Genomic DNA, 15,466 nt, shown 5'->3' on the forward strand with positions numbered 1-15,466 from the left:
CAAAAGCAGTTGAGTGCGCCCAAAATCGGCTTTCGATTATGCCGATTTGGGCGACCCTGAGAGAAGGACGCCCATCTACCAATTTGTGTCTGAAGATGGGCGCCCTTCTCTTTCGAAAATAAGCCTGCAGGTGACCCGTTATTTTATTTTTATTTATTTTTGTTACATTTGTACCCCGAGCTTTCCCACTCATGGCAGGCTCAATGCGGCTTACATGGGGCAATGGAGGGTTAAGTGACTTGCCCAGAGTCACAAGGAGCTGCCTGTGCCTGAAGTGGGAATCCAACTCAGTTCCTCAGTTCCCCAGGACCAAAGTCCACCACCCTAACCACTAGGCCACTCATCCACTCTATATTTACTCTATACCCGACTAATAACCTAGAGTATCTATTATTATACTGGTAACCCGCTTAATCTCTATGAATAAGTTCAAAGCAGGTAACAGTGCCAAGAAACTGACTACAGCATCAGGAATTACAAACTGTACTTATCTATTTAAAAGGAATTCAGTGAATTTTAAGGTATTCTGAAAAAACAAAAATTAAAGTTCAATCAATTGGCGGCAAAGCATTCTAACACTTTACAGAGTAACAGTGGGACGAATTATCATGAACAGATTTAAGGCGTAATCTTTTTACAGGTGGAAATGTTAAAAATAAGACGATCCTTGTTCCAACTGTCCTTGCACCAGCCCCTGTTCCTGAAACCTGCTTTCCCCTCTGCTTGGGGTATGATGCAAGTGTGAAGGAAGGCTGGAAGAGAGTGGGATGTTTGACCACGGAAATTCAAATCCTGGAGACAAGAATCTTAAAAAGCTTGTTTGTTGATGAAAAGACTCGACACAACTGTTGAGTTTCGGCCGTCAGGTCTGCATCAGGAGTCTATAAAAACATACATATGCAAATAAAGAAAAATTAAGTAAAAAAACATAAAACATATATGATAAAAAACCACAGTAAAACAATAACATATGATAAAAAAACAAAAGATAAAATATGGGAATAACATCATTTGCTAAACATCAAAAAATGTGTTCGCATATACAATGTTCTCATAAAGTGCTAAATATTGCAAGAACAATGCGTGCAATAAAATACATATAAATAATGAATAGAATAGGGACTAGACGTACAAAGCATATGAATGAAATATTATATTGGAAGGATATGCTATGATGTGTATAGTTACGGGCGGTAAGCTTATAATGAAAACTGAGAATTTTTTCATAATTACATATTCGCATGTACAATATTCCCATGGAATGCTAATGTTGCTTAAAACATCTGTACAGTAAAATCTATATAAACATATGAATAAATGAAAAAGGGACTAGGCATACAGGACATGTGAATAAAATTGTGTATTAAGAGGATATCCTATAATATATATATGGAGGGGCATAATTGAACAAAAACGTCTATCTCCATGGGCGTTTATCTCCGAGTACGGGTGCGTGAAGGGGCGGACCGAACCGTATTTTCGAAAAAAATAGACGTCCATGTTTTATTCGACAATTTGTGAGCTGGGCGTTTTTGTTTTTCAGTGATAATGGAAAATGAAAGCGCCCAGCTCAAAAACGAATAAATCCAAGGTATTTGTTCGTGGGAGGGGCCAGGATTCGTAGTGCACTGGTCCCCCTCACATGCCAGGACACCAACCGGGCACCTAGGGGGCACTTTTACAAAAACAGAAAAAAAGTAAAAGAGCTCCCAGGTGCATAGCACCCTTCCCTTGTGTGTTGAGCCCCCCAAATCCCCCTCAAAACCCACTGCCCACAAGTCTACACCATTACTATAGCCCTAAGGGGTGAAGGGGGCACCTACATGTGGGTTCAGTGGGTTTGGGGGGCAGTTTGGAGGCTCCCATTTACCAGCACAAGTGTAACGTGGGGGGGGGATGGGCCTGGGTCCACCTGCCTGAAGTCCACTGCACCCCCTAATAACTGCTCCAGTGACCTGCATACTGCTGCCAGGGAGGTGGGTATGACATTTGAGGGTGAAAATAAAAAGTTGTGAAACGGCATATTTTGTGGTGGGAGGGGGTTAGTGACCACTGGGGGAGTCAAGGGGAGGTCATCCCCGATTCCCTCCAGTGGTCATCTGGTCATTTAGGGCACTTTTTGGGGCTTTATTCGTGGAAAAACAGGGTCCAGGAAAAGTGCCCTAAATTCTCGCTAAAAACGCATATTTTTCTTCCATTATCGGCAAAAGGCGCCCATCTCTGATCGCCCGATAACCACGCCCCAGTTCCGCCTTCACCACGCCTTCGACACGCCCCCATCAACTTTGTCCGCATCCGCGACGGAGTGCAGTTGAAAACGTCCAAATTCGGCTTTCGATTATACCGCTTTATTCGTTTTTGTGAGATAAACGTCTATCTCCCGATTTGGGTCGCAATATAGGCGTTTTTCTTTTTCAATTATAAGCTGGATAGTGTGCTAACATTTTTTGAAGACATAAATATATTTACATAAATATATATTCTCATATGCACCAGTAAACAGGCAAGACAGTGGTGTTTCACCGCAACAGTACCAACCAAGATTGTGCAACCTTAACTTCTCTCTCACACTTTTGCTCATGAGTGTCCTTTCTTTTTATGCCCTCGGATATAGTTTTCCACATTAAGTTCCCCTGGCTTTTAAAAATGTCCTTCCCGGAGTTAGCAACCTGTACGTTTGTGCCATCTTCATACGCACTGGTATGATAATTAGATCCAGAACAAGAAAATATCGATTTACTTGGATGCCAAGCGTCTGGAATGGCCACGACCAACCGAGGAGTTTGAAAACCTTTGCACGCTAATGCTATCTGAGCAACTAAATAAACTGCCTCTCCCCCCCCCCCCCCCCCCCCCCCACACACACACACACACAAGGTAGAGGTTAATCTTTTAAATGATTGGATTATGCATTCATTAATGCTTTGGTGCTGATATTTCGGCCTGAAGCTGCACCACTGTGAATGGGAAAAGCAGCAGCTGTAGCACACGGGGGAAGTATTTGAGGTTTGCCAAGTGGGTGGTTGATAATTTATTATACGATTTCTTTTGCTGACAGCTTCTAAACACCAACTGGGATCCGGAGCTGGGCTGCCAGCAGTGTCTGCCGTTAAATTAGGCCTCCAGTAGGTAAAACAGATGGGCTTCCTGGTGGCCGCCCCCTCCCATCACACCTCATCTCTTTGTGTTTCTAAAAATCACTTCAGATGTCACTGGCAAGAGGATGGAAGCTGGGGGTAGTTTGGGAGGGGGGGGGGAAGATGCTAGTTTAGTTACCTTCAAACAAAAGGAGCTGGGCAAGGTTTAATCACCTTTGAAAGTTAAGCGTATTTAAATACTAACGCACATTTTTAGCAGTTCGCCTGTCAAAGTACTGGGATGTTCACACACCCCTTTACTGTCCCTTCTATTTTCGTTTGGAAACATTCATGAATCGAGGAAACCAGAAATCTGGTGCCAGGTCACCTGAGCTAAGGGTTCCTGTCCGTAAGTCTGGATATCCCCGGACACGTCCTCCTTTTCAGAGGACTGTCGGGGGGTCTAGGTGGTTGTTTCCAGCCTGCCCGTTTGGGTTGCTGAGTGGGTGGACCTCAGGGTGCCCTCCCCAAAACGTATGTCAACATGCCCTGGTGGTTTGGCGGTGGCCTTTTCAGGGCAGGAAAGAACCCCACTCTTTCCTACCCCGCTTCTGCTGACCTGCTCGCTGCCGCCACTTTGAAATGACTGCAGAGACTTCAAGCTGCGGCCTTGCACGAAAGACTATCTCTCCAAGCTCGTGTTTCTTTCAAATTAGTTATAGATTAGTGCCAGTTATATGCAGGGCCGCCGTGAGACAAAGGCAGGCCCAGGGCAGGCACCTCCGTGGCTCCCCACTCCGTGTGTCGTCCCCCCCCCCCCCCTCACCAGGCCTTACTTGCTTAATACTTGTCTCCTGCTCCTTTGTGCTGGACTGCATTAACTCTGCTCTGCCAGGTCCCCTCCTGTGTTTGGGGAAACAGGAAGTATTTCATACAGGAGGCGGGACAAGGCAGGAAGGAGGACCTGTGGTCAGCAAAGCACAGTTAACATGATAACTCAGCATTGTGGCACACAGGAGCAGAAGACCAATCAGCTAAGCCGGGACCTGGGAGAGGTATGGGCGGGTCCTTGGAGACTGAGACCTGGGAGAGGTATGGGCAGGTCAGGGGCGTGTCTAGCAGCAGTGTTGCCAGGTGGGCGGTTTTACCGCCCAATTGGGTGGTTTTCCGCGACCCGCTGCGGGAAATTTTTGCCCGCGGCGGGTTGCGGTTTTTTGGGCTTGTTTTGTGCCTTTTGAGCGGTTTTTTAAGCGTTTTTTTCGGCCGTGGGGGCGGGGTTAGTGACGTTTTGGGCGGGGTTAGTGACATTCTGGGCGGGACCGATGACAGGGGAGGAGGGGCCTGTTGGATTATTTGTAGTAAATAATTAGCAGATTTTAGTACACACAGCTTCAGCTTTAGAAATGTTAATTTCTTTTCTTCATCTCTCTCTCATACACCCCAGAATAATTCACTGCTGAGTCACTTTAAAGTTGAAGTAACAAAACATCTGTTTACTCACAGTTTGTAGTTAGATTATAATCAGACAGGCTTATATATACATAATACTATACATATGTATTATCAGCTCCTTCCATGTGCTTAGATGGCAATGGATGCTCACACCATACTTTCTCTCAGGTTAGGAGAGAACATGAGCTCCATGTGCTGTGCATGACCCCCACAGGAAGTTGCATAGCTGTGACCTCTCTAAGTAATTCACATCAGAGGTCACAGAGTAATCACAGAGAAATAATAGGTGACAGGCAATGCATGTAAAATACAATATATTCCAACAAACCCCTTCTCATGCATAACTGTCATGCAATTATTTATTCATACAAAGTCCAAGCTTTATACGCAGATTCTCAAAATGTTCTCTGGGTAATGGTTTGGTCATGATGTCAGCTGTCATCTCACTGGTGTGACAATATTGTAGACTGATGACCCCTTCTTTCGCCAGCTCTCGAACATTGTGGTATTTCGTTGCGATGTGCTTGGTGCGTGACTGAACCTTGTCATTCTGTGACAGTCGGATGCAGCTCTGATTATCTTCCATTATCTGGATTGGTCTCTGTTCAGCTATTCCAAAATCCAGCAAAAGTTTTTCAATCCACATCAGTTCTCTGCACGCTTCCGATACGGCCACATATTCAGCTTCTGTAGAAGACAGACTCACAATACTTTGTTTATGACTGGCCCATGAAATTTGTACATTTCCATACATAAACACATATCCACTTGTGGATTTATAATCAGAATGATCCCCTGCCCAATCTGAATCACAGTAACATATTAGTTTTGGATTACTATTGGCTGAAATCTTTAATTTACAATCAATGGTACCCTTTAAATACCTTACCATCCTTTTAACTGCAGTCCAATCTGATTTGGTAGGTGAGCTGACCCTTCTGCTCAAAATTCCTACTGCATTTGCTATATCAGCCCTGTATGTGGTAGTTAGATATAAAAGCTTACCTATGGCTGATCTATATTGGATGTTATCTGGTAAAGGTTCTCTTACTGTTTCATCCTTCATAAAATCAGTGATCATGGGAGTGCTTACAACTTGGGCATCTTGCATACCTAAACTTTCAATAAGCTCATTTATTTTCTGCTTCTGGCTTAGAAGATAAGAACCATCATTTTGTTTCTCAATTTCTATACCAAGATAGTATGACACATTACCAAGTTCTTTTATCTCAACATTGAGGTTTAAATATTTTACAATGTCCTTGTACTCTTGCTCACTTTTGCTTGCAATGAGCAGATCATCAACAAAAGCTAAAATGTAGGCATATTGTCCATTTCTGCACCTAGTGTACAAACATTTATCTGCTTCACCTTGCTTAAATCCTAAATTTGTCAATATTTCATGCAATTTGTCATTCCAACATTTTGCACTTTGCTTTAATCCATAAAGACCTTTGTTTAATTTACACACTAGCTGTCTTTGTTTTGTATTTATGAAACCTGTTGGTTGTTCCATGTACAAGTCTTCAGTTATATCTCCATGAAGAAATGCTGTTTTCACATCAATGTGGTTGACTTGCATGCCTTTTGAGACTGCAATGCTCAGAAGTGTTCTTATTGTCGTGTGTTTCACTACAGGTGCAAACACTTCATCAAAATCTTCTCCATATTTTTGAAGATATCCCTTTGCCACTAATCTTGCTTTATATCTTTCCACTTTTCCTTGTGCATTCCTTTTTAACTTGAATACCCATTTGCATCCTATAGCTTTCTTGCCAGGAGGTAATTTTGTAAGAATCCAAGTATTATTTTTATCCAATGCATCAATTTCTTCTTGTGCAGCTTTACGCCATTCAGCAGCTTCTTCTGCTGGCATTTTCTCAATCTCATCCCATGTTAAGGGCTTCTGCTGACTTTATTAGGTAAGACAGTCTTGGGGGTGGAACACCTTTGTTTTCCCTGGATGAGCGTCTGACAACAGGTTGGTCTGACCTTTCCGCATCCTCTAAATCTGAGAGTCCTTCTCCAATTGATTCCCCTTCTCCAACTGTACTGTCTCCTGCGATGATCCTTTCTGTGTCTGCTTCCTCTGCCTGTTCCTCGTTAGATACAGATGAGTTGCTTTCAGACATCTGCCTTGGTATGGCATTTATATGCACTGGCATGTCTATTATGGTTCTAGTTTCATATTCTGGATGATAAGGCTCATCTGGGATAATCCAGCCTTTATCAACCCTTTTGTTTTCATCAAAATATGTAACATGTCTTATGCCAACAATGCCAGTTTTCAGATTCAAAATTCTATATCCTTTGTGTCCTGGAGCATAGCCAACTAAAATGCCCCTTTCTGTTGTGGAATCCAGCTTATGCCTTCTTTGCTTTGGTACATGAGCATATGCTGTACTTCCAAATGTTCTTATGTGTGACAGGTTTGGCTTCCTACCATGCCATGTCTCATGTGGTGTGCGCTCAGCGCCTTTAGTTGGCATTCTGTTTTGTAGGTACACTGCTGTGAGAATGGCTTCCCCCCATAGTCTTTTAGGGAGATTGCTATCTGACAGCATACATCTGGTCATTTCCACAAGTGACCTAAATTTTCTCTCTGCAACAGAATTTTGCTCTGGTGTATAAGCTACTGTTGTGATATGCTGAATGCCTTCTTGTTCTAGAAATGTGCGCATGCTTTGTGAAGTGAACTCACCACCATTGTCGGTCTGAAGAACCTTTGGTTTTCTTTCAAATTTATTGCTCACCATGGCTACGTATTTCTTCAGCATGTCTGTGACTTGACTTTTTTCTTTCAGCAAATAGGCCACACAATATCTAGAGAAATCATCCAAGAATATTAGCACAAATCTGTTATTTCCCAATGATGGGATATTAAACGGTCCACATAAGTCACTGTGTATTAAGTCCAGTACTTTATTACTCCTATTTCCTGTGTATGCAGGAAATGAGGGTCTCACACCTTTTTGAGTAACACAGTCTATGCATTTCTCCATTTTACCAGCATCTGCACTTATCTGAATGCCAGTGGCTAGTTGCTTACTGTAAAGATCCTGGATCACCTTAGAATCACGATGTCCCAGGCGGCGGTGCCAGATTTCCAGACTACATTTACCATCATTCTTCCTTACTTGCGCCATATGTGAGGCTTCACCTGAAATGCTCAGTTTATAAACATCATTATGCATAAAAGCTTCAGCATACACTTCATCATTTTTAGAGATTGTGCACTTACTGTTTTCAAAATGAATCGCAAATCCCTTCTTATCTAATGTAGATACACTAAGCATATTGCAAACTGCTTGGGGAATATACAAGACATCACTTACAGGAATTTCTTTAACTTCATTAGACACTTTGCATTTTAAGAATCCAGTTCCTTTTGCTTGGATCTGAGCAGTCCCTGCGTTTGCAGTTTTAAGAATACCTTCTTCTGGACACATTTCCGGAAAGAAATCCTTAGAATTGGTTAAATGGCATGTGCTCCCCGAATCCAAAATCCAAGTACTTTCATTTGAATTATTATTTACCATAGTCAAAGATTTTTCTGCCATTAGAAAGCCCTTTTGTTTATCATTGTCCTTCATACATTTCCTGGTTTGAAAATTCTTTAGTTCCATTGGCTTAGGTGAGCTAGAGGGAGTGTTTTGTGTTTCCTTACACCATTTAGATACATGTCCCTCCTTTCCACATGAGTAGCAAATCAGCTTGCCCTTGGGTGGAGTTTTCCCATAGCTCCGCCTTCCTCTGTTCTTTGCCAAGAAATTTGTTTCATTTCTCTCTGACTTGCTTTGAGAACACATCTCCTCAGAATCATTTATTATGCATTCCTGCCTTAGTTTAGATGTTGCCTGTTCAAAAGATTGCCCTTCAATGGCTTCATTTACAGACCTAAAAACATCAAACTTCTTTGATAGTGAGGTAAAAAGAAATGCTCTTTTCAATGCATCACACATGGGAATTCCAGAAAGTTCTAACTTTTGAAATGAAGACATAAGATGCATAATGTGATCATTACATTTACTTTTATCCCTTAATTTGGTTTCATTCAACTCTGCTAACCAAATTGGTTGCTGCTTTGCATATGTAGTTGCATACATAGTTCTCAGTTTATATAAAATGTCCTTTGGTGTATCTTTTCCCTCCACTAATATGGCTTGTTTCTCTGAGAGAGCTTCTAAAAACATGCACTTCACATAATAGTTTGCATTGTCCCATTCAGCCATATTTTCAGCTGTTCTGTCTTGGTCTAAGCATATAATTAATCCTTTTGCTCGAAGGAGACATATGAATCTTAGTTCCCACTGCTGATAATTAAATTCAGTTAATTTAGGCACCTTGAGAGAGTAGAAAAATGGTGAATTTCTTCCCTCAGCCATTTTCTTAGCCTTGCCTGCTGTTTGGTGTGTGGGGGGAGAGAGAGACAGACTGAATCTTTCTTTTAAAACTTAAGAGAAAAATGTGGCTTTTTTTTTTACTGCCTGGTAATATTTCTCTTCTTTTTCAATTCCTGAGCCCTGGGCCCATAACCCTTTTGTTGGATTATTTGTAGTAAATAATTAGCAGATTTTAGTACACACAGCTTCAGCTTTAGAAATGTTAATTTCTTTTCTTCATCTCTCTCTCATACACCCCAGAATAATTCACTGCTGAGTCACTTTAAAGTTGAAGTAACAAAACATCTGTTTACTCACAGTTTGTAGTTAGATTATAATCAGACAGGCTTATATATACATAATACTATACATATGTATTATCAGCTCCTTCCATGTGCTTAGATGGCAATGGATGCTCATACCATACTTTCTCTCAGGTTAGGAGAGAACATGAGCTCCATGTGCTGTGCATGACCCCCACAGGAAGTTGCATAGCTGTGACCTCTCTAAGTAATTCACATCAGAGGTCACAGAGTAATCACAGAGAAATAATAGGTGACAGGCAATGCATGTAAAATACAATATATTCCAACAGGGCCGATGACGGCGGGGGCGGGGTTGATGACGGCGGGGGCGGGGGTGATGACGCGGGGGTGGGGGTGTCAGGAGCGGGGTTTGAGTTTGGGCAGGTTTTGAGCTGGATTTGGGCTCGTTTGGGTGGGAAAAAAATTTTCCATCTGCCAACCCTGTCTAGCACTTTTGCACAAGGTTCTAGAAAACTGTCAGTTAGGCACCAAACTGATGTGGAGTAGGCAAAATAGTGAAATTGGGAGGGGAAGGACAGGGTGAGGGGATATGGGGCTGGCCAAGAGTTACTGAAGAGATTGGAGGGACTGTGGATTGTGTGTGTGTGGGGGGGGGGGGCAGGGGTGTGCTGGTAAATTTTTAACAACAGGCTCTTTCTTCGGACATAGCCAGCTCTGCAGTTGGAAGGGCCAGGGGTGGCCCGGGGGGGGGGGGGCGGGGAGCAACACTTGGCATACCTTTGCTGGCAGCTAATAAATGGACTGCCACCACTCCCAACGTCTTGCTCTGAGCAGCATGCTGGAACTTCTCTCACATGCTCGAGAAGTCCCAGCCTGCTGCCCAGAGCTGGAAATAAGGAGCGGGGAGCAGCAGTAGTCTATTCACCAGCAAAGTAAAAGAGAATTCAGCAGGGGGCCCAAGCCCACATTTTGGGAGCCAGTTGTTAAAGTAGCCATGGAGGGCCCTACTTTAACAACCGGCTCCCAAAATTCTTAAAAACTTAACAACCGGCTCTTGCGAGCCTGTGAGAGCCTGCTCCAGCACACCACTGGGGGGGGGGGGGGGGGGGGGGGGGGGGGTTTAAAAGTGAGAGAATCAAAGATGCTACAGGGTTCAGATGAAGGGATTAGAGGGCTGGGTATGGATGAGGGGATCGTTGTTGCGAGAGAGGATCAGAGGGGTGAAGTTCAGGGAGAGAGTGAATACTTTGGGGAGAATGTGAATGAGGAGCGAGGGGATTAGATGATTGATGCAACCTAGCATCAAACGACAGACAGCACAACAAAAATACCCGAATCCTGATACCGCACTACCTCCCAAAATATGCTATGCTTGCTCTTCATGCACTCCTGACCTGTCATTACTATATCTGATCTCTACTTGTATAACTGAGTGAACTTAATGTAAGCCACACAGAACTGAATCAGGGGCGTAGCTAGACTTCGGCGGGAGGGGGGTCCAGAGCCTGAGGTGAGGGGGCACATTTTAGCCCCCCCTCCCCGGCCGCCAGCACCACCAACAACAACTTTGACACCCCCCCCCCCGCCAACGACCCTCTCGACCCCCCCCCCCCCACCTGCGGTCGCCTACCTTTGCTGGCGGGGGACCCCAGCCCCCGCCAGCCGAAGTCTTCTTCCTTCGTTTTGTTTCTGAGTCTGACGTCCTGCATGTACAACAAAACAAAACGAAGAAAGAAGACTTCGGCTGGCGGGGGTTGGGGTCCCCCGCCAGCAAAGGTAGGCGATGGCGGGTTGGTGGCGGGAGGGGGGGTTAGGCGGGTCGTCGGCAAGGGGGTCCAGGGCCAAATCTACGGGGGCCCAGGCCCCCGTGGCCCCATGGTAACTACGCCACAGAACTGAATCCCTGTCTCGGACGTGTGTGGGGTATAAATCCAATAAAGTAAATCTTCCTTTCTGCCTTCTATCCCTTTTCTCCATTTTCCTCTTCCCTTCTCCTTTCTCCCTTCCCAGCACCAATCACTACGATCCTTTTACCCCTTAAAGGCCAAATAAAATAATTGGGAAGATACGCAGGAAACGTGCCTTTTCATGAAGTAAAATAACCCCCCAAAAGAACAGATTTATGAAAAAATGCTACATAATTGCCTCAGAATTTGCAGTTCTTGCTACAGAATCTTGAAAAATCTGCTGCAGGAAATTGAGGTTATTGATTATTGTGCTTTCAAAAAGGCTCAGTGGAGTTACCCTGCAAACATTTTGCTGGACAGACTTAAATGGACCATTTTCCTATCTGTTTGCCATTACTCTCATACTTGTACCCTGTTTCCCCGAAAGTAAGACATCCCCCGAAAATAAGACCTAGTAGAGGTTTTCCTGAATTGGTAGATATAAGGCCTCCCCCGAAAGTAAGACCTAGCAAATTTTTGTTTGAAAGCAGGGCCGCCGAGAGCCAGACAAGGCCGCCCCCGGGCCGCCCCCCCCACCCGAGGTCGCCAGGTCCCCCCTCCGTCGCTCCCGGAACTAACCTTAAACGCCTCCTTTCACCTTCGCAGCAAGCAGCAGCAGGGCAGACCTTGCCTTCCTTCCGTGCCCCGCCCTCGCGGATGTTACATCAGGCAAGGGCGGGACACGGAAGAAAGGAGTGGCCTGCTCTGCTGCTGCTTGCTGCGAAGGTGAAAGGAGGCGTTTAAGGTTAGTTCCGGGAGCGACGGAGGGCGGGCAGGCCAACCCCGATGCTGCCCCGAAAAATAAGACAGCCCCTGAAAATAAGACCAAGCGCATTTTGGGGGGCAAAAATTAATATAAGACAGTGTCTTATTTTCGGGGAAACACGGTAGGTCATATGTGCTCCATTTCCTGATTCTGGCTCCTAATGATGAAAATGGAGTACTCAGCTGTGTGCCTGCTTCTGCTGCTCACATCTGCATCCCTCTGATATCATGCGGAAAGAAAACACAGCTAGATCTTCCCGTTCCACTTTCACTTAGCAGTACCTGAAAGCGACGAACAACAATGCTGGTTAGGAAAACGAACAGGCAGGGATTCTGGAAATAACTGAGAGCCATACGCACAGGTAAAGGCTCGCCTTCACGCCATCATGGCCTTTCCACTCTGTGCTGGTCTTTTAAGAAACACATCCGTGGAAAGGTAGAGGCCGGAGGTGTTAAAACTCCTGCTGCCACCAGTCTGTCTTTTGATTTTAGCTGGACCGTGGTTGAATTTCATGGTTTCTATAACATTTGAGAGCTTGGGGTGTTCTGCGCTGCCTTGTAAAATGATGGCACCGCGAGTGCTTTGTTATACTGCGATGCGTTCGTGGTGAAGACTAATTATTTTCTAAACGATTTCCTGAAGTGGCAGGCAGTAGTTAGTGAGCATTCTTGTGCAAATTGTTTTCACAGCACGTGCTGCTCTCATCAGTTCTTTTTGTAACAAATTTTCAGATTCAGCTGTGTTTTAGGATGAAGAAAACAGAAAGCAGGGGGAGGGAGTGAAGGAGCGTAAATAACTCAATATGCACTGAAAGGCTTATTTTTGTCTCCCTTGAATATTCAAGTGCTCATCCTTTTTGAAAGCGTCTTATCCCCCCAAGATGTTTTCCTGTAAGCAGGTGCTTCAGAGAGAAAGGGGGAAAGCCTGGAGATTGGACTGTACAGTCCGACGGTCTCTTATGCATCCTTTTCTTTCACATAATAAGCATCTAGTTTTTAAAAATTCCATGAGCTGTTTTGTTAAATCTGCATCTGCCATTTTACCAGCAGATGGATCTTTTTTTTTTGTTCCCTTTTTTTTTAAAGGGTGACATCTTTCCCATCAAATAGTCAATTTTGAGAAATTTGTGACATGGGAACGCATGGTATATTTTTCCAGGCTGCTTGTATTGTTTCGGCTCAGTGTGGCCATTGGTAGGGTGCACATTGATTAACGCGCACTCAGTTCATTAGTGAGCCTTAAATTTAGGGGGCCCTTTTACCATGGGCGTAGCCAGACCTCGGCGGGAGGAGGGGCTAGAGCCCGAGGTGGGGGGGCACTGTTTAGCCGCCTCCCCCGCCGCCACTTTGGACACCCCCCCACCGCCGCAACCGCAACCCCCCCCCCCTCCCCGCTGCTGCCGCATCAGGTACCTTGTTTGCTGGCGGGGGTCCCCAATCCCTGCCAGCCGAAGTCTTCTTCAGCGTCGGTTGACTCCGGCTCCTTCGTTGTGTGATCATCTGTTTGTGACGCCTTACGTCCTGCACCATGCATGTAGCCCCGTGCAGGACGTTAGGCGTCAGAAACAGATGATCCCACAACGAAGGCGCCAGAGTCGACCAGCGCTGAAGACTCTTCGGCTGGCGGGGATTGGGGACCCCCGCCAGCAAACAAGGTACCTGATGCAGCGGGGGGCAGTGGCGGCGAGGGGGGTCAAATGTAGAGGGGGCCAGGGTGTAATCTGTGGGGCCCCACGTAGCTACGCCCCTGCCTTTTACTAAGCCACGTAGGCGCCTACACATGCCCAACGCGCGTCAATTTTGAGGCTACCACCCGGCTGCCGTGTGGCCCTTGCTGTAATTTCACTTTTTGGAACGCGTCCGCTACGTGCGCCGGAAAATATTTGTATTTTCTGGCGCGCAGGCGGTAATCGGCATTTTACGCGTGTAGACCATTACCGCGTGAGACTTTACCACCAGGTCAATGGCTGGCGGTAAGGCCTCAGACCCAAAATGGACACGCGGCAATTTTCATTTTGCCGCACGTCCATTTTCGGCAAAAATTTAGAAAAGGCATTTTTTTTTTTTTTACAGGTACGCTGAAAACTACTACTACTAGTACTTATTCTACTTGCAGCAGGGGAGGTGATGGACAGTGTGGCGGTGACGGACAAAGTTGTTCATCTTCTGCAGTCATTGCGTTGGGCAATCAGGTCGTGGGATCAATGACAGCGTTGACACCTAGATACCTTTCCTGGTTGATGACTCCTAATGTGGAACCTTGCATCACGTACCTGTAGCTCGGTTTCCTCTTTCCCACAAGCATCACTTTGCACATGCTCACATTAAACGTCATCTGCTATTTGGATGCCCAGTCTCCCAGCCTCGTATGGTCCTCTTGTAATTTTTCACAATCCTCTTCAATTTAAAAACTTTGAATAACTTTGTGTCCTCAGCAAATTTAATTACCTCACTAGTTACTCCCAACTCTAGATCATTTATAAATATGTTAAAAGGCATCGGTCCTGGCACAGACCCCTGGGGAACCCCACTAACTACCCTTCTCCATTGAGAATATTGACCATTTAACCCTACTCTCTGTTTTCTATCTTTTAACCAGTTTTTAATCCACAATAGAACACTACCTCCTATCCCATGACTCTCCAATTTCCTCTGGAGTCTTTCATGAGGTACCGTATTTTTCGGACTATAAGACGCACCGGACCATAAGACGCACCTAGGTTTTAGAGGAGGGAAAGAGGAAAAAAAAATTTTCCTCTTTCCCTCCTCTAAAACCTAGGTGCTCCGGTGCGTCTTGTCCGAATTTTTGACCTCCGTTTTGTACTTACAGGATTCCGTGTTCCCTGGTGGTCTAGTGACGTCGGGGCAGGAAAGAGCCCCCTCTTTCCTGCCCATCGCGCTGCTCTCCCTGCTTCTCAATGGTTTCCGACGGTCTCGGCGAGATTCAAAATGGCCGAGACCGCCGGAAACCATTGAGAAGCAGGGAGAGCAGCGCGATGGGTAGGAAAGAGGGGGCTCTTTCCTGCCCCGACGTCACTAGACCACCAGGGAACACGGAATCCTGTATGTACAAAACGGAGGTCAAAAACCGCTACCTTCGGACTATAAGACGCACCCCCCATTTTCCTCCCAAATTTTGGGGGAAAAAAGTGCGTCTTATAGTCCGAAAAATACGGTACTTTGTCAAACGTCTTCTAAAAATCCAGATACACAATATCAACCGGCTCCCCTTTATCAACATGCGAGGAAGTGATCAGAAGCAGGGGATAAAGTGAACATCCAGGGAACTAAACAGTGTCCCCCGCACCTTCCTCATATCTTCTCCTGTGGACGCCCGGTACTGTTGACGCCCCAGCTGTCGGGGGCCGCCTGACTTCTGCTCGCCTCTGCTTCCCGGACTGGTTTGAGCCCTCTTCATTATGGCCCTCGTCCAGTAACGCCTCCTTTACAACGGAACGGTCTAACAGCTGATGTGCTCTTTCCTCCTGACAAGCTTCTCAGACGTTCTTGTCCTGCTTCCCCCCGTTTTGCCTGCTGGACAACCTGGAGTGTGGTCCCTGGCCCTGATGAGAATATCT

At 45.4% G+C, this 15,466-nt stretch overlaps 1 protein-coding gene across 5 annotated transcripts in view; it reads left to right on the forward strand.

The window, feature by feature from the left end:
- GDPD5 (glycerophosphodiester phosphodiesterase domain containing 5) overlaps window positions 1-15,466 on the forward strand; it is a 441,045-nt gene that overhangs the window by 353,702 nt on the left and 71,877 nt on the right. The window contains exon 1 of one of the 5 annotated variants that reach the window (XM_030200042.1): window positions 12,171-12,250. The exons of the other annotated variants lie outside the window; for them this stretch is intronic. The gene's annotated coding sequence lies outside the window, so the exon portion shown is untranslated. Of the gene's footprint in view, window positions 1-12,170; window positions 12,251-15,466 lie in introns of those variants that run through there. 5 annotated transcript variants of the gene reach the window in all.

This window comes from Microcaecilia unicolor, chromosome 4 (assembly GCF_901765095.1).
Source record: "Microcaecilia unicolor chromosome 4, aMicUni1.1, whole genome shotgun sequence".
NCBI classification, from domain to species: Eukaryota; Metazoa; Chordata; class Amphibia; order Gymnophiona; family Siphonopidae; genus Microcaecilia; species Microcaecilia unicolor.